A 27,244-nucleotide genomic window follows, 5' to 3' on the forward strand; every position below is an offset into this window, starting at 1 on the left:
ATTAGACTGTAAACGCCACAGAGAAGCAACTGTCTCGTAGATGCATCTGTGCAGTGCTGTGTAAGAATAATTCATTATCACTTTTGGCCCACCTTTCTAAATGATGCTCAAGATAATTTACAGCATTATAAGAATTCAGGAACAATAAGTTCCCTTCCAAAAGAGCTGTAATCTGGTGGGTACCTGAGTCAACAGAAGATAAAGTCATTTGCCCAATGTCAAGAGGACGTGGGATTTGAAGTCTGCTTTCCCTAGTCACGCAGCTATTCATTTTAGAAATAGTAAGTAATAGTAGTAGTCTTTGCCCAAAACCCTGTTATGAGACACAAGATTACAGAGCCTTTCACCTCAAGGGTACCAGGTCAAATCTAGCTCAATTCAGTGGAGAAAATTCAGGAAAACTATTACTTGTCTGAAAATTGGTTTGCAGCCTATGGATAGGAACCTTTGTTTTCAGTTTTTAGTTTATTTTTCAGTGATTATAACAAGAACAACCATATTTACCTGAGGAAATGACTGGTCATTTTTTCCCCCACTAATTTCTTCCGTTTTTGTTCTTGTAAGAAACACTGAAAAATTCCTGGACAAAATAAAATAAAAACTGAAAATGAAGGTCCCTACTTATGCAAAATAAATTTGATACAAACCAGCCCTATTGCTGACAGCCTCAGCAGGGAGACCAAAAATTGCAGGGCATGGAGGCTGAATCCCTCTGTAATCCTTAAACGCCCCTTCAGAGCAGGGTTCACTGCTGCTTATGCATGCCTGCTCTGTAATGGAATCTGTCGTCAGTCTTCTCAGTCGAGCACTGTACACAACTGCTAAAATTTTAAAAGCTTTAATGTTTCTGAAAGGTAAGCGAACGCAGGAAGGAGCAGAGGTAGTAATTTGAGGTTGATTAGCACAGCCGCAACTAGACTATATCACGCCAAACATATAGCCAAATAATATTGTACAAAGCACAAAAGTGCCAAGCTTTATCAAATCATCGACAAATACAAATTGAAAGTAAGTAAAGAAAAAGCTTTACAAATTCATATCGCACCACCGTAGAACAACTAACTTGGAGTTAGGAGGCATCAGCAAGCCAATGACACGTGTGACATGTTGGTCCACTCTATCATTTACCTCCAGTTCAGTATTTTTTTTCCAAAAATTTTTGCATAGCAAAACACTAAAAAACTAAAAATTCGCATACCCGACACCAGCTAGTGTTTTGTTAAGAAAACTGCTTTGGGGGAAGACATTTTGAGGAGTACTCATCTTAACCAGGTGCTGTCCAACAGCGCCATCATGCCACACTCGCCATTGGCTTGCTGATGCCTTCTGACTCCAAGTTAGTTGTTCAAATAATATTTTAAACAGCAAATACACCAGATTATACAAACAACTGTTCTGAGTATAAATTCAATTACAGCAACTAAAATGCATTTCCAGCACAATAAATTTAAAATAAAAATCCAAATATTTATCAAATCTGAATGAATATGAGATTATTTATGGAAGGGGAGTGACCTCATGATTGTCAGATGTGAGAGATGTGCAATTTGGGGTGACATACTGATGATAGTATTACTGCCCACAAATTTCAAACTTATGCTAATTCCTCCAGTTTTCTGTGCACATATGCTGTGTGTTTTCCTAGGGCTTTCAGAGAATATTGTGTTTCACTGAGATCTTGAATGTAAGAAAAGTTATAATATATAATAATGTTATGATAGATTGAGGTGTTATGATAGGGCTGGACAAATCCCAGGAGCCAGGTCTCCTGGGAGCCTAAAATGCAGAACATTTATAAAATTTCCATATATCAAAGAAAAAAGCAGAGGACTGGGATAAGACCTCCTGCAATAATACAACAGAATAACCATTAACAATGTATTTTACACTCTCTGAAACCCACCCCTTTGTGAAAAATATATATAAAAAAAAATAAAATAAAAAAGAGAAAAAAAATAAGGAATAAAAAGTCACACAAAACAGAAAGAATAACGTACATGTGTTCTGTATTATTTGATGCGCCCTTCTTTGCTCCTGTGAAGATAAGTAGCACATTTAAATAGGTCTGAAGGAGGCTGGAAAGATGCTGGTGATGCAGCAGAACAGGAGACAAATCACAGAGGCCAATAGAAAACGTTTTGAATGTTGGAGGCTCTTCTTCCACACTGTATCTTCAATATCAAACTTCTGTGACTAATAGTGCATGCACTTCCTTGCTGTCCTGAATCTTTCCATCTCCATATGGGAGAGTGAGTATGAGACTCCTGTAAGCTAATGAAGAATCTGACATTCATGTTAATGCTGATCAAGAAGTGGGCCAGGTTGACATGATATCTGTGGACGTATGATACTAAAATGGAGCACTATTTACCCTAAGACAGAAAAATGCTTTTTTAAGTAAATGTAATTTCCCATATAATTTTAATGCTTTCTTATGGGGGTCTTCTACCACCTTGCTCATACCTACCAAGAGCTTTCAGCTGCATATTGTACATTTTTCAGAAAATGTTACAGCAATCTGATGATTTAGCTGTGGTCTGGAATACAGCTGCTGAAAATGGCAGAAGGTCCAGCACAACATAGAACCAAAGGACCAGAATACTCGCTATACTTACCCTGGGAGTGCGCTGTCGGAGAAAGATCTAATAATCTCGTAGCACATGACAATTCCCAGGTTATGGAGAACATAACTGAAAAGAGATTGTAGCCAGCTGAGGGTATACAGAGCTAAATTTTAGCTGTGTTTGAATTGGTTATAGCTGGGTTGTATCTCTGTAAAGATAAAGATTGCCATGCCACAGTCCCCGGTGAATATGAATACCGATTTTGTAAACCGTTGTGATCTTCTTTGGAATGAAGTATATAAAACACCTAAATAAATAAATACAATAAATAAATGCACTGGAAGCTAAAGAATCATGAAACTTGCTGTTCTTCATGCCTATGGTGAGGACAGTAGGGTATCGTATACAAACGTGTGTAGCAGGATTGCAAATATAGGCGAACGTCTGTTATGCTGCATCTACATCTCTTCTAGCTCAGGTGTTGAAAAAAAATTTAAGATTTTTAGGCAAAATACTGTTTGAAACGGCATCCAAATATCTCATTTATATAGTGTTTGTTATAAAATGAAATTACTTCATAGTTGAAAGTAGAGATTACTGGAAAATGAACTATGTGGCAGCCTGCTCATTTTTCAGGGAGTTGGGCTTTGATGCAGATATGCTGTTTTCAAAATCAAACTATGATTCTATAACTAAATTGAGGCAAAAGGAGTTAAGCACTTGGAAATATGTATAAAGCAAAAAGATCTGTTAGTTATTTAATTCCAGTGAGAATATTCACTGGTGCTAATGTGAATTCACATTGTTGGCTCTGTTTGCACTCTATAAGAGATGTTTTTAAGAGGTACATTGGGTTGAAGGTGATAAAGACAAGAAAATAAAGAGATGGGAAGAGTGAGGACCAGTAGAGGCAGAAGCATCTTAATGAGGATGATTGTTCACACAGATTTGCGTTGGGTTGATGGGGATGAATAAATCATGTGCGGATTGATGAAAACACAAAAGACTCTTATTGGTTTGGATGTGAACACAGGCCTGTGTGAGAAGTGACAGAGATATGGGCGCACATGAGAAATAATAAATACATCCTGGTGCTCAGGAAAATAGGGGAGACATCCTGGCATAATCCATATTTACTAAACTGGTATGCTCTGGTCACCCTGCTCAGTTTTGCTTGGTACAGCCTGTGTGATCAGCTCATGCTCTGAGCTGAGACATAAAGGGAAGACATGCAGAGAGAAAGGCCTACCTGTATATTATATGGAATGTCTGTGAAGCGTGTTTAAAAAATGTTACTGCACCGAGTCAACAGAATGCTGACTATGTACCAGCTACCTAGTCAAGCACTGCTAGCTCCTAAGGAGGACCCTGTGTTAAACCAATGGATTTCCTATTCTATTTGGAGGACAGCAAAATGGACGAGGAGTGAGCAGTCTGTACTCTGTTATGAACATAATGCATAAGACAGGATATTCAGATTAACTGCATGCAAGTGATAAATGCCAAGGAAGCAGAAACATAGTTTTTATAGAATTGGTTCAAAAGGATTTAGATCATGTTTTTAACATCAATCCATTTGCTTTATGCTGGCTGTGGGTTTGATTGTAGTTGTGTTACAATAAAACAGAGGTTTGGACCTCATTCTTGAGTGTCATGCCTTTTGTTGGAGTATCTTACGTGCATTGAAGCATAGCAAGATGGGAAGTGGTGGAAAGATAATGTTTGAGGTAACTGGAGGGCTAGAACCTACAATGAGTGAAAGACCTGCGCTACACAGGTACCGCGAGAATTGCCACAATTTCACTGGCCTTCATGAGGATTCATATAGAGAGAGACTTTCCTGGAATCTGACTGAGACATATGGGATTCACATGAGAATTATGCTAGACCCACAAACCAATGAAGATTTAATATAGATACATGAACATGTATGGTTACCAATAGACAGACAGTGAGGATTGATAAGAATGCATGGTTCTGTCTTAGCACTGATGAAGAGACATAGATCCATGTGAGGACAGATGGAGACATTACATAAGAATTGGTGGGGAACTACTGACCTGTATTTAGAATGATTTGGGCACAGGTCTGCTGGACACTAAAAGGGATACATTGGTCCACATGAAGATTAACAGGATCACAGAGGTCTGCCTTAGGGTAGATGTGAACCTGTGGATATTTTTATTTATTTATTTATTTATTTATTTGTATGTTTTTATATACCGAAGTATTGGTGTCGGCCTTCACTCCGGTTTACAATTATAACAATGATTTACATTAAAAATCAGAGGAACAACTATTCTTCCTGATTCTCTGTGCTCTGTGTAAGTTGTAATACGTGTAAGTTGTCAAGTGCTAGTCTGTAGTATGTTGCAGGATCTATAATAAGATATCCTAATGATAGAATCTGAAAGAGGAAGCCTAGGATATGAAGGAAGGGTTGCTGCAGAAATAGGCAAGGATAGGTCTGCAGGGTGTGTTCAGTACAGCCCAAATCAGGGATATGTTCAGGCTTCAATATATCTGACTTTTTGTAGAATGAACTCAGCCCGATTCAGTAAACTGCGCAGGAGAGCCGACGCTCCGAGGCGAGCGCCCGCTCTCCCAACGCATGCCCAGGCCACTGTCCTGGGCGCGCAATTCAGTAAGCAAATGAGGGCCCGCGCTAATAAGGAGGTGGTGGCTGTCAGTGGGTTTGACAGCTGACGCTTAATTTTACCGGCATTGGTTGTCGAACCCGCTGACAGCCATGGGTTCAGAACACAGACGCCGGCAAAATTGAGCATCCGTTTTCCAACCCGTGGGCCGTGGGCAGATTTCTTTTTTTTAAAGATTTTTTCTTTTCTTTTTATTTTTGGGGCCTCCGACTTATTATCGCTATGACCCAACGCAAATCAAGCACAATTGAATCTTTATGGGTAGAAATCCCTTGTGTGTCAGGGAAGACTATAGTGTTAGGAGTATACTACCGTCCACCTGGTCAAGATGGTGAGACTGACAGTGAAATGCTAAGAGAAATTAGGGAAGCTAACCAAATTGGTAGTGCGGTAATAATGGGAGACTTCAATTACCCCAAAATTGACTGGGTAAATGTATCATCGGGACATGCTAGAGAGATAAAGTTCCTGGATGGAATAAATGATAGCTTTATGGAGCAATTGGTTCAGGAACCGACAAGAGAGGGGGCAATTTTAGATCTAATTCTCAGTGGAGAATAGGATTTGGTGAGAGAGGTAACAGTGGCAGGGCCGCTTGGCAATAGTGATCATAATTTAATCAAATTTGATTTAATGACTGGAAGGGGGACAGTAAGCAAATCCACGGCTCTCATGCTAAACTTTCAAAAGGGAAACTTTGATAAAATGAGAAAAATAGTTAGAAAAAAACTGAAAGGAGCAGCTACAAAAGTAAAAAGTGTGCAAGAGGCATGGTCATTGTTAAAAAATACCATCCTAGAAGCACAATCCAGAGGTATTCCACACATTAAGAAAGGTGGAAAGAAGGCAAAACGATTACCAGCATGGTTAAAAGGGGAGGTGAAAGAAGCTATTTTAGCCAAAAGATCTTCATTCAAAAATTGGAAGAAGGATCCAACAGAAGAAAATAGGATAATGCATAAACGTTGGCAAGTTAAATGTAAGACATTGATAAGACAGGCTAAGAGAGAATTTGAAAAGAAATTGGCCATAGAGGCAAAAACTCACAGTAAAAATGTTTTTAAATATATCCGAAGCAGAAAGCCTGTGAGGGAGTCAGTTGGACCATTAGATGATCGAGGGGTTAAAGGGGCACTTAGAGAAGATAAGGCCATCGTGGAAAGATTACATGATTTCTTTTCTTCGGTGTTTACTGAAGAGGACGTTGGAGAGGTACCCGTACTGGAGAAGGTTTTCATGGTAATAATTCAGATGGACTTAACCAAATCACGGTGAACCTAGAAGATGTGGTAGACCTGATTGACAAACTTAAGAGTAGTAAATCACCTGGACCAGATGGTATACACCCCAGAGTTCTGAAGGAACTAAAAAATGAAATTTCAGACCTATTAGTAAAAATTTGTAACCTGTCATTAAAATCATCGATTGTACCTGAAGACTAGAGGATAGCTAATGTAACCCCCCATATTTAAAAAGGGCACCAGGGGCGATTCGGGAAACTACAGACCGGTTAGCCTGACTTCAGTGCCAGGAAAAATAGTGGAAAGTGTTCTAAACATCAAAATCACAGAACATATAGAAAGACATGGTTTAATGGAACAAAGTCAGCATGGCTTCACCCAAGGCAAGTCTTGCCTCACAAATCTGCTTCACTTTTTTGAAGGAGTTAATAAACATGTGGATAAAGGTGAATCTGTAGATGTAGTGTACTTGGATTTTCAGAAGGCATTTGACAAAGTTCCTCATGAGAGGCTTCTAGGAAAAATAAAAAGTCATGGGATAGGTGGCGATGTCCTTTTGTGGATTACAAACTGGCTAAAAGACAGGAAACAGAGAGTAGGATTAAATGGGCAATTTTCTCAGTGGAAGGGAGTGGGCAGTGGAGTGCCTCAGGGATCTGTATTTAAATATATTTATAAATGATCTGGAAAGAAATACGACAAGTGAGGTAATCAAATTTGCAGGTGATAAAAAAATTGTTCAGAGTAGTTAAATCACAAGCAGAATGTGATAAATTGCAGGAAGACCTTGGGAGGCTGGAAAATTGGGCATCAAAATGGCAGATGAAATGTAATGTGGATAAGTGCAAGGTGATGCATATAGGGAAAAATAACCCATGCTATAATTACACGATGTTGGGTTCCATATTAGGTGCTATAACCCAAGAAAGAGATCTAGGCGTCATAGTGGATAACACATTGAAATCATCGGTTCAGTGTGCTGCGGCAGTCAAAAAAGCAAACAGAATGTTGGGAATTATTAGAAAGGGAATGGTGAATAAAATGGAAAATGTCATAATGCCTCTGTATTGCTCCATGGTGAGACCGCACCTTGAATACTGTGTACACTTCTGGTCGCCGCATCTCAAAAAAGATATAATTGCGATGGAGAAGGTACAGAGAAGGACGACCAAAATGAAAAGGGGAATGGAACAGCTCCCCTATGAGGAAAGACTAAAGAGGTTAAGACTTTTCAGCTTGGAGAAGAGACAGCTGAGGGGGGGATATGATAGAGATGTTTAAAATCATGAGAGGTCTAGAACAGGTAGATGTGAATCGGTTTTTTACTCTTTCAGATAATAGAAAGACTAGGGGGCATTCTATGAAGTTAGCATGTGGTACATTTAAAACTAATCGGAGAAAGTTCTTTTTCACTCAATGCACAATTAAATTCTGGAATTTGTTGCCAGAGGATGTGGTCACTGCAGTTAGTATAACTGTATTTAAAAAAGGATTGGATACGTTCTTGGAGAAGAAGTCCATTACCTGCTATTAATTAAGTTGACTTAGATAACAACTACTGCTATTACTAGCAACGGTAACATGGAATAGACTTAGTTTTTGGGTACTTGCCAGATTCTTATGGCCTGCATTGGCCACTGTTAGAAACAGGATGCTGAGCTTGATGGACCCTTGGTCTGACCCAGTATGCATGTTCTTATGTTCTTAAGCTATTTTTTCTGCTTTTCTGTACACTTTCCCGGTGCCGGCCGGAATTAACACCAGCCTTTGGGCAAGTATTAATTTTTGAGAGTAAAATGTGTGGCTTGGCTGCACATTTTACTTTCTGTATCGCGCAAGACTAACTAATAGGCTCATCAACATGCATTTGCATGTTGCGCGTGCTATTAGTTTCGGTGGGGTTAGACGCGCATTTTCCACGCGCTATTACCCCTTACTGTATAAGGGGTAGTAATAGCAGGTCAAAAACACACGTCCAAACGGCGGCTAACAATGCGCTCGGCTTGAGCGCACTGTACTGAATCGGCCTGTAGTGTTAAGTGTGTGGCCTCAGAATGTCGTTGGTGCTCTCCTTGAGATAATAGAGTATTTTATCCAATCTGGTCTATGTACACTAATCAGAAGTAATTGCTGCCTTTGATTTGTGAGGTTGAAAAGATGCAATATCCTCCTTAGAAATGTGTTGCTAGGACATAGGAACCAGTATTCTTTTGGTTGAGGCCTTTGCAATGCATGCATACTATTAACAAAGTTTACCGGAGCACAGAGATACAGGGTACACAGCAGAAAACCCTTTCAAACCAGTGACCATCTACTAATGAAAAACTGGCAGAGAAAATCAGTTTATATGATCTCCACCTGTCTATATGCCACTTTGAGCATACAGACGTCCATATTCAAAGGCCCAGCAAGCAGCAAAGTTACCCAAATACCTTTAGCCAGGAATCTTGTCTGGATATTTAGTGGCACTTATCTGAATAAAAGTGCCACTGAATATGCTTGGATAAAGTTATCTGGGTAACTTTGCTGTTTGTGGGTTTTCTTTTTTTTTTTTTATTAGTCACCTGATGACAGGCTCTAGGCGACGTACAAATTAACATACATAATCAAAAACAAATAAAAACAAGACATATAGCTAATATATGGGAATCCTTAAAATGAAAGATGATTCTGACACATCGTGAAAAGGCCTGCTAAATGAGAAAGGTCTTAAGCAATGATCTGAAGGTTTTAGAGCAAGTCAGGAGTTGAAGATCCATAGGTAACACATTCCAAAATATGGGTGTAGTAACAGACAAAGCCCTCTCTCTGGTCTAGGAACATCTAATAGTCCTCTTTGAGATGAATGCAATGTTGTAAATATGAAGCACTGCATTGGCCCAGGGGAAAGATTCGAAAGAATGAAGTTTATGTACCGGTAGTGCCATTTTATATTTCACCCACCAAACCACAGGCAGCCAGAGTAAGTAAAAAAGGACTGGTGTAATGTGCTCTGTAGTAGGGATGTGAATCATTTTTTGATTATTTAAAATATCATCCGATATTTTTTAAATTGTCATTAATCGTTAAAGAGTGCAATACAATAGAAATTCCACCGATTTATCGTGAAAAAATCGTTAATCGGGTTAGTGCACACTAACGGGAGTTAGGACACACCCTAAAAACCCACCCCAACCCTTTAAAACCACTCCCTTAGCCTCCACCACCCTCCCGACCCCCCCCCCCCCCCCAAATGTTTTAAAATTACCTGGTGGTCCAGCAGGGGTCCCGGGAGCATTCTCTCGCGCTCGGGCTGTCGGCCGATAAACAAAAAACCCACCCCGACCCTTTAAAACCACTCCCTTAGCCTCCACCACCCTCCCGACCCCCCCCCCCCCCCCCAAAAACATTTTAAAATTACCTGGTGGTCCAGTGGGCCCCGGGAGCGATCTCCCGCTCTCTCCCGCTCTCGGGCCGTCGGCTGCCACTAATAAAAATGGCGCCGATGGCCCTTTGTCCTTACCATGTGCCATTGGCTGGCCCCTGTCACATGGTAGGATCACTGGACATGGTAGGAGCACTGGATTTTTAAAGATGGCGCCGGCCGGCCAGTGCTCCTACCATGTGACAGGGGCCGGCCAATGGCACGGTTACCCTGTCACATGGTAAGGGCAAAGGGCCATCGGCGCCATTTTTATTAGTGGCAGATGACGGCCCGAGAACGGAAGATTGCTCCCGGGGCCCACTGGACCACCAGGTAATTTTAAACGTTTTTGGGGGGGTCGGGAGGGTGGTGGAGGCTAAGGGAGCAGTTTTAATGGGTTGGGTGGGTTTTTTGTTTATCGGCCGACAGACCGAGCGCGAGAGAACGTTCCCAGGACCCCCGCTGGACCACCAGGTAATTTTAAAACGTTTTTGGGGGGGTCGGGAGGGTGGTGGAGGCTAAGGGAGCTGTTTTAAAGGGTCGGGGTGGGTTTTTTGTTTATCGGATCGGGTGCAGCCGATAAACAAAAAAAACGATCTGGCCGGACGAAAAAAAATGCACGATTTGAATCGGAACCGGAACCGAACCGATTCCGGTTCCGATTCACATCTCTACTCTGTAGTGCAGTGCCCAGAAATCAGTCGGGAGTGGAGGCTGGAAGTCCAATATAAATAGAGTTGCAATAGTCTAACAAAGGTAGTATAAAAGTCTGGACTACCTGGTGAAACTCTGCTTGATCTAACAAAGATTTAAACATGCAACTTAAACAAAAAAAAAAGACAGACTTCACCACAGCTTTAATCTGTGGAAGGAAAGTAAGTTTGAGTTAATCAGAGCCTACAAACCTTTTACAATTTCAGCTTTGCGCCAAACCATGTTTAATGTTGCCACCCACTCTAAACCTAGCATCTGATTTCCCCCCCCCCCCCTCCCTCCCCGAAAAAGACAAGTACTGGGCAAAATGCTTTGATTCCTCCCCCACCTCCGTCCCCAAGTTAAAAAAAAATGCAGTGGGCCAAATCTCTGTTGGAGGACTGTGTACAGGAAAATCTTATACTGAGCTAGTTTCATCTGCAATACACAGGGCCAGATTTTCGAACCTATGCTCGGGCGTAGATTTGTGCGTGCAACCTGGCACGCACAAATCTATGCCATATTTTATAATATGCGCGTGCAGCCTCGCGCATGTTATAAAATAGGGGGTCGGCGCAAGGGGGTGCCCACTTGTGCATCTTGCGCGCGCCGAGCCCTAGGGGCCCTCGATGGCTTTCCCCGTTCCCTCCGAGGCCACTCCAAAATCAGAGCGGCCTCGGAGGGAACTTTCCTTTCGCCCCCCCACCTTCCCCTCCCTTCCCCTATCTAACCCGCCCCCCAGCCCCACCTAAATCCCCCCCTACCTTTATTATTTAAGTTGCGCCTACCTCTGGGCAGGCGTAGGTTGCGTGCGCCGGCCAAGTGCTGGCGCGCAATCCCCCGGCCTAGTAGGCGTTCGGAGACCTCTGGGCATGCCCCTGCCCCACCCCTTTTTTCAAGCCCCAGGACATACGCGCGTCCCAGGGCTTGCGTGCGTCGCTGAGCCTATGCAAAATAGGCTCGGCGCGCGCAGGAGGGGTTTAAAAGGGTTACGCGCGTAACCCTTTTAAAATCTGCCCCACTGTGTGGCACACTAGAGTGATAAGCAACCTTTTAGTAGGATCATACATCTGTTTTCTAACAAAATTAAAAAACGAAACAGGAGAAAATATTTTTTTTACTCAATGCATTATTAAGTTCTGGGATTAACTGCCAGAGGATGTGGTTAAGGCAGTTAGGGTAGCTGGGATTAAAAAAGGTTTGGATAAGTTCCTGGAGGCGAAGTCCATAAACTGCTATTGGTCAATAGGGAATAGCTACTGCTTGTTGTTGGCATTAGTAGCATAGGATGTATTTAATGTTTGGGTACTTGCCAGGTACTTGTGACTTGGATTGGCCACTGTCGGAAACAAGATACTGTGTTGGATGGACATTTGATCTGACCCAGCATGGCAAATCTTATGATTAGTTTGCATGCGGAGCCTGAACAACAGCCTCACTAATTTTGGTGGCTATATCGATTATTACAAGATTAGGTAGTAAGACATGGAAGGGGATCTGGGTGTTGGTTTACATATTAGTCCTGTAACAATGAAAGAGAAAGGCAACAGAGCCTGAAATGGGAATCAACGGAAATAGTGGAGGCCAGCATTGTAACAGAATTTGGGACAGACATGGAGGGCAGTGACAGAAACAAGGATGAACAGTCAGGGAAAGGGCATGTGAGGGGAGAAGTGGGAGAATTGCAGATGGTTTAAGTGTGGGAATTCATAAACCCATCTACCCCAAAAATTGCCCTTTGTAGAAAACCAGAAAGGAAGAATCAATTGGGCAGACTGTTTTTAGCTGCCATCATTTACTATGTTAAGGGAAAACAGAAAAGCGCCTGAGCTTGGAATGCAGGTCTGGACCATATGATTCCTACAATTTCTAAATGAATAGCACTACGGCAATGTGGTAACAAACTTAACAGCTATCATTCAAGATAAATATTTTCCAAGTAAGCGAAGATGGGAGCCTAGTTTAAAAGAGAGAAATCTTGGTTCCCTACTACCACATTAAGATTTATTCATGAATGTATTTATTTATTTAAAATGTATTTATTTTCCACTCTACCCGGACAAGTAGTTTAGAGCAGATTACAATTTTAAAAACAGATAATTATTCAACATGATTACACAAACAACATATTTATTATTTCAAAAGGTCTGGTTGTACACATGTTCAACTAGAAAATGCTTGGGTTTACAAATTATTGGTCAAATGCTTCCTTAACAAATGCAGATCAGAAATCTTCCTGATTGCAAGAGGAACTGCATTCCGTAAGGTAGGCATAGTGGTCGAGAAATCTCACTGCCAGGTAAAATCTAAGGGCCTGGGTTTACACATGTAAGTGCACTTTAGGCACACAAATGGCTTTTTAAAATTGCTACAATAGTTTGTAACATTTAGATAAGTTCCTCCTTTTAAAATGACCCTTTAAACGGGCAGCCCTACAGGCAGGTACTACTAACAATTTATTGTTCATAGAACAGAAAGGGAGGGCAGGCAGGGCTATATGGCAGTAGAAGATTTTGTAAGTACTGGGGTCCTTCCCCTCATGAGCATTATAGTCCTATACATGCCAGGGGCAGCCAATGTAATTCAGCCAATTGTGGCTTTACGTGCTTCCTAACAGGAGTCCCCGTAACTCATCTGGCAGCAGCATTCTGTAATATTCGAAGGGTCCAAAGGCAATTCTTTGGCAGCCCAACATACAAACTGTTGCACTAGTCCACTGCACTCAATGCAACGGACTGTATAACTGTCTGAAAATCATTCAAGGGAAGAATATATTTTGATCTCTGAAAGACATTCAGCTTATAAAAAGGCTTTAAAAGTGCCTGAATCTGAAATTTATAGAAAGCTGAGTGTTTAACATAACACCTCATTCCCATGTCACAGGGATGATTTTAATATATGTTTCCTGTGTACTTTGAGGACATCCTGCTCAACTGACCTACAAAGATGATCAGAAAATCAACTAGAAGTGCCCTGTGCCATGGTGATGGTCCAGCCTGCAGTTAAATGCTGCCAACATAACCCCAGGGTTACTCTGGCAACATGTTGCAATCAGCCAGCTGAATCCAGCTCCTTCTTGTTTTCCAAATGCAGTCATTAAGCATCTCAAGAAAACACTCAGCAAAGTCTAACATGCATTTTTAAACACATCAGTTTGTGTTTGTATGTGTGTTCATTTGTGTGTGTATGTGCCAATGAGTGAATAAAGAGCAGAAAGCAAGATATAAACATGATGAAGATGATAGCAGAATACTAATCAAGAGGAGGATCCTTTGCTGTCTCTTGGATAATCTTTCTTTCCTGAATAGTTTAGACTTTCATCACACGGAGGTTGTGAGAGAAGCCCCATCCCAATACACAGAGGCTGGGGGAGGGGCTCTGATCCCTCTGGGGCCAGACTCATCATCCTGAGACCTTCATATTCAGACTCATCCCACACCTGCCTCCAAGACCAAAAACTGCCAGAGTCCAGCCGCTGCCATTCTGCTTACCAAGACTAATACCCAGGGAGGATAACTTTTAAAACCTAGTCGCGTTACTGGATTTGTGCACATAAGTGGACACATGGAGATTTATCCAGGTTGCTGCACAGCATAGTTCTGCTGGGAAAGTACGTGGATATGTTTCTGTATGCACAAATATTTGCAATGCATTGAAAGTGCATACTTTATCTATTTTATAAACATATGCATGAAAAAACCATGTATGTGTAAAACCTAGATTCATATGCAGAAGTAGATGATGAAAAAAAGGATCATATCACTCCAGCTTTAAAGGATTTACATTGGCTGCCCGTTGAAAGTAGAATAATGCATAAGACCTTATGCATTATCCACAAAATATTGTACGGTGAAATGTCCGCATGGTTAAATTCAACTATAAAATTACACATTCCCCAGCGCAACCTTAGGTCAGCCAATAAAGCCCTCCTGTCAGTACCAACAGTAAGGTCTGCTCACTTGAGCGAAGTGAGGGCCCGTGCGATCTCAATCGCAGGTCCAACCCTCTGGAATAAATTACCACAAGAGTTTCGGTTACAACATAACTTGAAGAGATTCCGGAAAGATCTAAAAACGTGGCTTTTTAAACAGGCATTTGAGACGGTCACTTGAAGTATAAGCCAGGTCTTTCATTCATTCTATCCTTTAGTCTGTTTTTTACCTAATTATAAGGTTAATTTTTAGTCTCTATTTATTAGCCTTTTATTGAACTATTGTAATTTATTTTTGGAACATTTTATGATGCACTTTTATTTCTTTTACTGGTTTTGGATTTTTAGATGCATATTGTAAACCGTAGAGATAGAACTTGTTTCTATGCAACGGTATATAAAAATTGTATAAATAAATAAATAAGAATTTAAAAATATATGCACGTACCTGAAATCACTCTGCCAGTTCACAGTCTCTCTCCAGTTCACCAAGTTTCACCCTGACCTCCCACCCAAAAACAGATGAGTCTGATATCAATTGCGCTAGTCAATTAGTAGGTGTAAAACTGTGCAAATACGTTTACTAATGTAAAATCAAAACTTCCATATGTACCTCTTGGCCTTACCTCGGAACACCCCTACACATCCTTTTTTGCGCAGGTAAATGTGCATGCAAAACCGAAAATATGCACATACTTTTGATGTTTATAAAATAGCAAATACAAGGTAAGGAAAAATAACCCATGCTATAGTTAAACAATGTTAGGTTCCATATTAGGAGCTACCACCCAGGAAAGAGATCTAGGTGTCATAGTGGATAACACATTGAAATCGTCGGTTCAGTGTGCTGCGGCAGTCAAAAAAAGCAAACAGAATGTTGGGACTTATTAGGAAGGGAATGATGAATAAAACGGAAAGTGTCATAATGCCTCTGTATCGCTCCATGGTGAGACCGTACCTTAAATACTGGGTACAATTCTGGTCGCCGCATCTCAAAAAAGATATGATTGCGATGGAGAAGGTACAGAGAAGGGCTACCAAAATGATAAGGGGAATGGAACAGCTCCCCTATGAGGAAAGGCTGAAGAGGTTAGGACTTTTCAGCTTGGAGAAGAGACGGCTGAGGGGGGATATGATAGAGGTGTTTAAAATCATGAGAGGTCTAGAACAGGTAAATGTGAATCGGTTATTTACTCTTTCAGATAATAGAGAGACTAGGGGGCACTCCATGAAGTTAGCATGTGGCACATTTAAAACTAATTGCAGAAAGTTCTTTTTCACTCAACGCACAATTAAACTCTGGAATTTGTTGCCAGAGGATGTGGTCATTGCAGTTAGTGTAGCTGGGTTTAAAAAAGGATTGGATAAGTTCTTGGAGGAGAAGTCAATTACCTGCTATTAATTAAGTTGACTTAGAAAATAGCCACTTCTATTACTAGCAACAGTAACATGGGATAGACCTAGTTTTTGGGTACTTGCCAGGTTCTTATGGCCTGGATTGGCCACTGTTGGAATCAGGATGCTGGGCATGATGGACCCTTGGTCTGACCCAGTATGGCATGTTCTTATGTTCTTAGGTATGCTAATTTTCACAAATAACCCCTTGAAAATGTACTCATTAATCTGAGATTTGGGCCTACTCTGTGGGGTCCAAAGAAAACAAATGCAAGCATACTAAATAATTTGAGAACATACGGTTTGCCCCAAATAATTACTGAATGCCCTGTCCTATTTTCCAGCACATGCACACTTTGAGGAGAGACAGCAAACCCAGAGCAACCTCCTATATGGTGTATTCTAGGATTAATAAGCACTCCCATGCCTTTTCTTCTTAGTTTGTGAACATATTAACATTCCTAAACAGGGTCAGTTAAATGTTTAAAACAGAGTCTGAGATCTAAAAGAACTTTTGGGACCATGAGGACATGTATGATGACCATTAAAAGTCATCAATTAGGACCATGTGCAGGGACCCCCTTTGATTCCTGGATTGGGCCTTCTGCACCCCAGGTCTGCAGCCAGCACCATAGCTGAGATTATCAACTGCTCCATCACCCACGGGATAGTCCCAGATTCCCTCAAACACGCTGTTGTCAAACCCCTACTCAAGAAACTCTCCCTAGACCCGAAAGACCCTTCCAACTTCCGCCCCATTTCCAACCTCCCTTTTATCTCCAAACTCATGGAAAAGGTGGTCAATTCACAACTCATGGACTACCTAGAAAATCATGACATCCTCCATGCCTCCCAATTTGGATTCAGGAAACACTTTAATACCGAATCCTTACTGCTCTCCCTTACCGACTATCTTCTCAGAGGATTGGGACAAGGCCACAGTTACCTACTAGCCCTTCTTGACATCTCAGCGGCCTTTGACACCATCAGCCACCACCACCTCCTGACACGGCTAGAAAGCATCGGCATCTCAGGAATAGCTCTAGCTTGGTTCACATCCTATCTCTCTAACAGAAAGTTCTCTGTTAAAATTGGAAACAACCTAACTGCCTCACACCCCCTTCAACAAGGAGTGCCTCAAGGATCATCACTTTCATCTACCCTATTCAATATTTACCTCACCCCTCTCTGCCACCTCCTCTCTGACCTTAAACTCAAATTCTACCTCTATGCTGATGATGTACAGATCATCATTCCCATTCACAACTCTATATCTGACGCCCTGGAGCACTGGGAAAAATGCCTTGCAGCCATCAACGCCCTCCTCACCAACCTTCAGCTTGCTCTCAACACCAACAAAACGGAACTCCTCCACATCTCCTCGCTCCCCCCTGACCGCCTGCCTAACGACCCTAAACTTACCTCCTCACAGCTCAACCTTCCGTTAGAGACCTCGGAGTCCTTCTTGATCCCAATCTTAGTATGAAACCTCACATCAATTCCATCCTCAAAACTGGCTTCTTCAAACTCAATGTGCTAAAGAAACTCAGACCCCTCCTCTACGCCCATGACCTCCGCACAGTGATCCAAGCCACCCTCACCTCCAAACTAGATTACTGTAATGCCCTTCTCTTAGGGCTCCCAATGTCTTCTATAAAACCCCTCCAACTTCTGCAAAATGCTACTGCAAGACTCATTACTAACACACGCAAACATGACCATATAACCCCTATCCTCAAGGATCTACATTGGCTTCCCATAATGTCCCGTATACACTACAAAACTTTGACCATAATTCACAAGTCCATTCACACCCATAACTCCAACTGGCTCGACCTCCCTTTCACTGCCCCCCTGTCCACCCGAGCCACCAGATCCACCAACAAAGGCACCCTACATGTCCAATCCTTGAAATTGGCTCATCTCTCCTCCACCCGCGACCGTGCCATATCTATTGCCGGTCCGGCTCTCTGGAACTCCCTACCTGTCCACATGCGACTTGAACCTTGTGCAGTTAAATTCAAAAAGAAACTAAAAACTCTCCTGTTCAACCATGCCTACACAGAATAATTCCTTCCACTCCCCCCTCGTAGTCTCCCCATTCAGGTGACTCCCTCTCCTTATATTAAGGAGACATTCATTGTAAATTGTAAATTGTTTTGGTTATGATTTTCTTGTTTTCCCTGTCCTTCCTACTGCCTCTATGTTCTACCCTCTCCCAGTTACATCCCCCTTGTTGAAATGTATTTTCCAATCTTTCAGTTGTTATGTGAACCGGTATGATGTCCCCACTAATACCGGTATATAAAAGTTTCTAAATAAATAAATAAATAAAATGCTGCAGGAACAGTGTTCACAGCCCCTGGGGGAGCGGGGAAGTCATGATATCATTAAGGTTGATGCCTGGTGGCCAGATTTAGAGCCCACGACGCAAGCTTTTAGGAGCTCTGCTCTGGTTCATGGTTCCCAGCTTCAGGGCCATATCTGCAATGACCAAACTAGGAACAGTTGGATGGTGGGCCTGTTAAACAGGGGGAAAATCCCCAGATAGTTGCAAGTGAGGGTCCATGGTATCAGAATCCCAGTGCTGGTTCCGACTGAATGGGAAGAAAAAAAGGAGAAAGGAGGAATTACCAGGCCAAAAACATCCCAAAACTAACCAATTAAAATAACAAGCTTTCTTTTCTGTAAATCTATCTGGTAGATGTTAGCCAAGTACATGCAACAGATCAACTTCCTTTCAGCCTTCTCCCTTCAAACCTACACTCGCCCAGGATCTTCCATTACTGCCCCAGGTGTCCTTCCCATTTTGCCCCCACTTCTCATCTCTCTTCCAGGGTAATATATAAATGAATTAATTTTAAACATGGAATTCCCTTTCTGCAGGAATATGTGCCTGGAGGTTTCCCTGGGACACTGTCATCTGTTAGACTAAACATCTTTCTTCCTCTCTTTCTCAGTAATGATGAGAGAAGAAGGTGAAATTACCCTAATGTTGCCAGAGAAATCTGTCTTGTAGTCCAGGCAGGCTGCTCTGCCAAGGCTTGAACTACCTTAATTAGCCGAGCACTTTGCTACTAATTTTTTTGACAGGCCTAATCAATTTTAGCAGGAATATTCTGCAGCCCAAACCAAATTGCTATCACAGTGCAAAATGTTAATCAATTTTTAAACTCTAAATCAACCCCCTGCCCCGCACTCCCTTCACCCCCATTTTAAGATGAGAATAGAAGTAAATCTGCCTTTTTCATTTTCCAGACTGCTCTCCAGAGTATTAAACTACTAAAGAAAAACACTTACGCTTTATCTTTAGATGAAATAAATGGTTTCAAAAGAAACCTAACAAAGAGGTTGGGTAGGGACGATTCCTTTTATTAGGCTGATGAATGCTTTCAGATGCTGCTTTCAGGGCTGTTATAGCCCCCTTTCTCAAGCCATGTATCAAGGAGCTTTACATTAATAGTTCTGAAAGCTGCATCTTAAAACATTTGTTAATCCAATAGAAAAGCATCATCTCCACCCAGCTACTTTATTGACTTTCTTTTAACGTACTTAATTTATTAGCAAGCTATTTCTCAAAATAGCTTTTTAGCTATGCACCCTCTCAGGCAGGTTTAAAATCCTATTATAATTCTAAAAACAAAGATAACATTCCCTTCCCTAGAGGCTGCACACATTGAAACCGTTGCAGGTGGAAAATAAAAGCTGATTTTGTATGCGCATGCATATTCCAGAGTGAAAAAGCACAGGCTGCCGTGCTCTGTGCTGCAGGGCGGGGGAATCTGGGTTCGGACCCCCCCCCCCCAGTTTGACAGACCCGATTGGGCCTGGATGCACCATGGAGGGGGGAGGGCAGCTGTCACTTTAGTGGTGGATTTTGTCAGCCAAGTGCTGAGGATGATTTTCACAAGAGATGCTCCTCCAGCCCAGGAGCCAGCACAGTTTGGCACCACAGTAGTTTACAGATGGAGGAAGGCCTTTCACCAAAAACAGAGGGCTGGTCCTCCATCCTGAACACTCCAACTACCCCCGCCCCCATGCTGACATGGCAGGAGGAGAGGCTCTTACCCCTGCTGGTTTGACATTCTGGTATTGTGAACTTGGAATCACCAATACTGCATACGGTTCAAAGTTTGGACAACACCGGATCATCGCTGAAAGCTGAGCCGGTAAGAGACTCAACATGGGGTGGGAGAGAGCATGTGTCCAGAAGGTAATCATTAATGTGCTGGGGGAGCAGGCTAGGAGGGGGTTACCTTTGGGCTAATTGGGATGGGGCCTACAGAATGTACTAACAGCTAGCAACGTCTTTTTCATAGCACACACCGGTGACGCACATCATTAAGTTACTACATCGATAGTAAACCTTTTTTTTTAACGCATGCATTAAAAAATGTGTGCAAAGTTTTTAGCACACTTTGGGCCAGATTTTAAAAACTATGCGCGGGCGTAGATTTGTGCGCACAAATCTACGCCCGATTTTATAACATGCGCGTGCAGCTGCGCACGCGCATGTTATAAAATCCAGGGTCGGTGAGCGCAAGGGGGTGCACAATTGTGCAACTTGCGCGCGCCAAGCCGCGCAGCCTTCCTCCGTTCCCTCCGAGGCCACTCCGAAATCAGAACGGCCTCAGAGGGAACTTTCCTTCCGCCCCCCCCCCCACCTTCCCCTCCTTTCCCCTACCTAGCCCGTTCCCCAGCCCTACCTAACCCCCCCCCTTACCTTTTATGTTTAAACGTTTTTATTTATTTTTTAACATCAGTAATTAATACAACACTGAAGAGGGCGGGTTTCTGAGCCCCTCTCAGAACTAAACGCTGAACAGATAACAAACATCAGGTTGTTCCCTCCCCCGTCCACTCCACAGGAAGCAGTTAAGTGAGCTAAAAGCCATCAGATCAAAATAAACTCCCCCCCCCCCTTATCTTTAATTTTTAAGTTACGCCTGCCTCCGGGCAGGCCTAGGTTGCGCCTGCCGGTAACGGTCGGTCTGCAATCCCAGGCACAGCAGCAAATGGCCGCTGTGCCTGGAGGCTCCGGCCCCGCCCCGGCCCGCCTACTTCCCGCCCATTTTTTCAAGCCTCGGGACAAGCTAAATAGGCTCAGCGCATGCAGGACGCTTTTAAAAGGGTTACGCGTGTAACCCTTTTAAAATCCGCCCCTTTATGTGCAGTGGCCCCAAACAATTTTAACATTCTTCCCCCCCATTTTGAAACACTTTCTAAAGTTTCCTATACAAAATCTGCTTTTAAAAGGATAATGCAGTGTGGTTGCCATGTTAGTCCATTTGGATCCATGGAAATAAACGTTAACAAATAAAATCAACAAAACAAATATATCAGGTGAGACCTTTTTCCTGGACTGACTTAATATATTTCTCGACTAGCTTTTGAGAGCTAATACACCCTTCCTTGGGTCAGAATATAAAATGAATCCTAAGAGGTCTTCCAATGATAGGGTGAAGCAGAAGGTGGGAGAAGGGGGAGGGGGTTGATGAGTGATCAGAAGGGGACAAACAGTAAAAGGTTTTATGAGCCATCAAATGTTACTGATCACACATCAACCCCCCCCTCCCCTGGGGACATGGCAGTCTTGCAAGGCTTCTTCCCTTTGGAAAGTAAGCTAAAAACTACTTTGGTGTACCCAGACATCTACATTATCCTAGAGGACATTTGCTCCCATCTCTCTTACTCTATTCTAACCAATATTTCCTTGTGTTTATATCTTTTCTCTCTCTCTTACATATCCTTCAGTCAGCTGTAGCATGCCTATGGCCAATATGGCCACGGCCATAGTCGTGGCTACCAAACAGCATCAAGGAGAGCAGTGCGACCAGCAGTTGCTCAGCAAAAGAAAAAACAGTGTGCCCCCCCCCCCCCCCCCCATCGAAATTGACAGCGTGGTCGGCGCAGCCTTAGTAAGTGGAAAAACAGCAGGGCCCCACTGGTAACACCTCTGATTCTGGTGGGGCCATGCTTATTTTCCACTTACTAAGGCAGCGCTTTGATGCCATCAATTTTGGCGGGGCCGCACTGCTTCGGAGGACAAGGAAGAATGCACCCTTCCGGAAATAGTCCAATGCCCTGTGGCATGTGTCTGTTTTGAAATATTTTATTGATGTTTGGAAAATTTTATATGAGATTTTAATTATTGAATGTTATTCTATTCATTCATTGTTTTGAATTATTCTTTTTATTAGTATGGTTTTACTAATTTTGTTTTATGAGAAATGGTAATATTTCTGTTTTTTATAATGTTGCAATGCATACAGAATTTGGCTTGTTGCAGTTTCCAGTTCAGTTTTTATGTGTACATTTCTATTTCTAATGTAAGGTCTCTTTATTCTGTATTTGAGAGTCTATCTGTGTTTTGCATGTGTGACTGAAGTGAGTTATTCCATTAGTGTGTAGTTTCTATGTAGGGATCTATAGCAGCTTGGATTGTTTTGTTTTTCTAATTGGGGGTTTATTACTATTTTAGGCCTAGTATAATTTTTTTAGTTTTAACTTTCATAGGTAGGGTTGTTGCTGTTTGAGCGGCTCTCTGAGGGTCATGCCCATGCCCAAGACCCCATACAGTAGGCCTAATACCATATGGGTTCCAAGTATCTCTTGCTTTTTTGCAGGGTTTTCTGGTTGGCACCTCAGCAGTGCATGTAAATATAATATACATAATATACATATTGTAAATGATAATTTTAACAAGACTGTGCTTTGAATGTTCTTGGTCATGTAAAATCTGTTATTATAAATGGATAATTTTTAATTGTGTGTGAGGAGGGCATGAAGGGGTGGGGGGGGGGGGGGGTGTAAGGCTGTACAGTTTTCCTAGGGCACCTAATACCCTTGCACTGGCCATGGGCATTGCTATACAAACATTAAAAGAGGCCTTTGTGAAGTTGTAGTTTCTCGAGATGGAAGATGGGTCTTTAATTAAATGTTTAACAACCTCAAAGAGCAGTTTAGAATTAAATAGAACCCCCATGAATCTGTTTAGCGTAGTAATCTTTTTTTGCTTTATTGGTTAGTGTACGGTATTTTGTAAGGAAAGATTTATATTTTCCTAGGGATTCAGCAGATGGGCATTTCCGCCATTGTTTCTGCAATTTTCTAAGGCTCTGTTTTCTTCTTAATTCATCATGTACCAGGGCTTCTTATGTTTGGAGTTATTCCTTTCTTTGTTAATAGTTTTGTCTGGACAGGACTAAGGTTTTCAGCTATGTTACTGACTGTCCTATCCCAGGAATCAAATGGCAATGTTGCATTGGTTTGACTTTGTTTGTTTATTTGTTGAGTTATAACTGTGAATGTCACTTTGTAAACCGTTGTGATCTATTCATGGAATGACAGTATATAAAATGTCAAATAAATAAGAATGGGTGAGGGTGCAGTTTTTCACTTGGCCATAGGCACCAAATTGCCCGCAGGGGGGGTTTGGGGTAGGTTTTCGGGTGGTACGCACGTACCCCTTTGAAAATCTACCCCATTGTGAACATTCACGCCATAATCTACAAGACTCTAGGGTAAAGGCATTTTTTTAAAATTCATGATTATAAAATTTGGCTTAACTGCATTAATAAAAAGGTGAGGTCCATGATTCAGAACCGGTTGGCATGCAATGAGTTAAGAGAGCTTAGAATTACAATTACTGCTCCTATTACTTTCATCAGACTGTTGAATCAACCAAGGGAACAATAGGATGCTTCTCTGTGGGTAGCCTAAGGACACAAACAATAAACATAAAATTTAAGCAACAACAATTGACAATAATACTTTGTCTAGGCAGAATAAGTATTATACAAGGAGAAAGACACAGATTCATGAAGTTCCAACCTGATTAAGGAGTGTATTGCACCAAACTGATGAAATTAGGGGAACAGAATACCTCTTTGCAACCCTGCTGGGGGTATTCAGGGCAGGTCCTTTCATTTGTCTGAGGTGAGCACAGTGACCTGTGGCATGAGTAGCTGGTTTTACCAGAAGGTAGTTCTGCCATTATGAATCATTTTACTTAGAAAACACTAAAAATGAAAGTGTTTTCGCAGGTACAGAGCACAGCCAGAAACATAAGCTGGTGTGACAATTTTCATTTATTTATAATAGCAGGACTGTAGTTTCCTAAATGTTCCTTCAGGTTTCCAACTATAGTGAAAATTTGTAAATTTGCCAATAACAGATGTTTCAGGGCAGTGAACAGATAAAGATATAGCATTTCTGACAAAAAAAAAAAAAAAAAAGCCTGAGCTAGGAAAATGAAAATAAGAAATACAAATGACAGATATCATCTTAGCTCTGCTCGTCCCAGTTTGCCACCAATGCCAGTCAGATTTCAGGGCACCCAGCTGCAGGGTTTGCCCTCCTCTTGTTTTGCTGTGATGCATCACTCAATTCTGGTCTTTTGGAATTAGGCTACACAGTAATTGTCCCTAACGGTGATTAAAATCTGTGCTGCTTAGCAGTGATGCACTAAACCAGGGGCTTTGCCACCACTGAAGAACAATGGAAAGAAAGAGGCCTTCATGACTTTATTGCAAGAGGAAATTCCCTATAATGAGCTTGTTGTAAATAATCCTGGGTTGGGGAAGCTGCAGAAACAGCATTCTTAGACCCGGGAAGATGGGAGTCATGAGTGATACCTAGAGGCTGGATTCAGGGCCCATGAAAGAGGCCCAGTGCATGGCCATCATGCCAGAACTGTTGATGCAATGAGCAGATTAAATATAAGATGGGAGGTGAGATAAATCAGGAGGAAACATTAACCAGATAGTTGCAAATGAAGGCTCACAGTGTCAGGATCCCGGCACTGGGTCCAACTGAGTTGGAAACCTGAAAGGAGCAGGAGGAAACTCTAGCCGTAAAAAAAAAAAAAAGATTGTTATGCAGATTCCAACATTTCTGTTCTGATATCTCCAGCTTTCCATCTCATTTCATCCCTCACATTCATATATCCATTCAGCTCCATGGGGCAAATCCCACAGCCATGCTGGCGACAAATTCTAGTTTCCTTGTGCAGAGCTTTAAGCCATAGACCAAAGACTGTCTGTTCTAAGTCGGACTTGCGTCCTATTCATAGGTGGTCAGAAAGATCAAGAACTTTAGATCGCCTCCGTTATGTTCGGCGGTCCGCAGGTTAACCCCGCAAATTGCCACTCTCACCTCTTGCCTGGGCCCCGCTTGCTTCTGATGCCACCGACGCAGCTCTCCGATGCAGCAGAGTGCCACTGGCCTGACCAGCCATGCCTCCACAGACCTCCTTGGCACACACGGCTGGACACCGCTGGCACTGAGCACCATGCCCCTTCTTATTAATTAAAGGGACCATGGTGAGACAATTCCTGTGGCCCCTGTTGATGAAGTCAGCTCAAGGCCCTATAAGAGGGCAACGCTACAGTCAAGCCTTGCCTCGGCAACAGGTCTTCCTACATTCCTGTAGTGAGAATTACTTCAGTGTTCCTTGTCCTTGCTCTCCAGTTCCAGTGGTCCTCATCTTTGTCTTCAGTATCTGTGGTCCTGCTTCAGTTTTTCAGTTCTTCTTCGGTTCCTCACCTGCCTGTTCTGCTCCTTGTCTTCCTGCCCTGCCTATCCGTCCCTCCTTCCCTACGGACAGACACCTGGTATGAACTTCTTTCTGGATGCTCCCGACTGGTGACTGCCTCCAACCATAGCCTGCCACCGGATATACTTCATCTACTCCTGCTCTGACTCAAGCTACATCGATTGATCTCTCCACCCACAGAGACCCCTGCACCCAAAGGCTCAATCCGAGGGGAATGTGGGCTGGTAAAGGCAAAGCTACAGTTGGGCCTCTGCCTCATCCGGGTCTGCCTGCTGACGGTGGGGACCTGCAGGGCTCCTGCCTTCAGGTTGCATCAACCCTGCTTCGGTTTAAAGGTCCGTCCACACAGCCTCTTCCTCTTGGAACCTTATTGTTGCTGCTGTCACATGGAAAGTGGTTGTGGAGGGATACAGGACTTCATCTTCTCTGCAGACTTGCAGGCTGTGAGGAGGGACAGGGCAGCTAGCGGCAGAGAAGGACTGTAAGTGTTGGTAACTGCAGTTTTTTCTCCACTGCCAGGGGAGGTGCTGGCTGCCAGAGAGCCTGAAGAGAGGCCATTTTTACAAGAATTTAGAGCCTCATAGACAAGGAAGACCCCCTCCAATAAGAGGACAGCCAGCAACACAGATTTGGCTCTGAAGTCTGGGATCCTCATCTTGTGTGTATTGTCCTCCAAAATCAGGGACTGAATCCCACTACATAGTCACCAGCTTGTAACTGATCATTAACCGCCCCCCCCCCCCCCCCAACCACCCCACATACACTCATACAACTAGGGGAAACATTGTTCTCTAAACAAACTCCTTCCAGGCAAACAGTAGTAGATCCCACTCAAGGGGATCTACTGACAAGCAGAACAGTCTTTGATCTCATTTAAAGCGAAAATTTAGAGTATAATGATCAGTCTTAGACCTGAACTGAATCATACCAACTCTGGACCTCAGGAGTGTTGACTTCATGATGTGGAGGTCCTGCCTGGAATCCATCAGCTGAAGGGTCTGGAGGAACTTTGAGAGCATTGAGAAAGAGTCCGATTGATCCAAACTGCAGGCTGTTGGAATCACCTGGCAGCATGAGGAGAATCTCTGTACTGACTTCTGCTGGCAAGGCTAGAGGAAAGGAAGCAAAGGCCCAGTAAACAGAGGGTTTGGGGGACACGACCTAAGGCCCAACGGCAAGGACTAGAAGGAAAGGACTGAGATTTGAACTGGGAGGGAGAAGGAAAGACGACGAGAGAGAAATTACAAAATATGGGGAGAGGGCATGATGGAAGGTGGGAGAGATGATAAGAATGATATGGGAGGGGAGATGATGGGAGAGACAATGGAAGAAGGGGAAAAGGAGGCATTGGGGAGAGAGGAAAGGAAACAAGAGAGGGGAAGAAACAAACTAGGATAAAACAGAGAAAAACTGGGCTGAGTAAGGGAGGGGAGGGTTAGAGGTGAGTGATGGGGGTGAGCAGAAGACTGAGGATGAAAAGGGGAGAGGTAATTTGAATTTCTGGGTTCATCACCTGGGATATAAAACTAACAGCCAGCTGATGGAGGAGTGGCCTAGTGATTAGAGCAGGGGCTGCGAGCCAGGGAAGCTCAGGGTTCAAATCCCACTGCCACTCCTTGTGACCTTGGGCAAGTCACTTTGCCCTGCATTGCCTCAGGTACAAAGTACAATTGAGAGCTCTCTGGAAACAGGGAAATACCTTCTGTACCTGAACATAATCCACTTTGAAATGCCCTGAAAAGTGGAATATAAATAAAATGGGAAAAAAAAAAAAAAGAATAAACACTGATGCTCCTCTGTCTCA

At 42.7% G+C, this 27,244-nt stretch overlaps 1 protein-coding gene across 1 annotated transcript in view; it reads left to right on the forward strand.

Moving 5' to 3' along the window:
- Positions 1–27,244, forward strand: part of GRIK4 (glutamate ionotropic receptor kainate type subunit 4) — a 252,360-nt gene that overhangs the window by 5,942 nt on the left and 219,174 nt on the right. The window lies entirely within an intron of this gene.

Source organism: Rhinatrema bivittatum, chromosome 12, assembly GCF_901001135.1.
Source record: "Rhinatrema bivittatum chromosome 12, aRhiBiv1.1, whole genome shotgun sequence".
In the NCBI taxonomy this organism is placed as follows: domain Eukaryota; kingdom Metazoa; phylum Chordata; class Amphibia; order Gymnophiona; family Rhinatrematidae; genus Rhinatrema; species Rhinatrema bivittatum.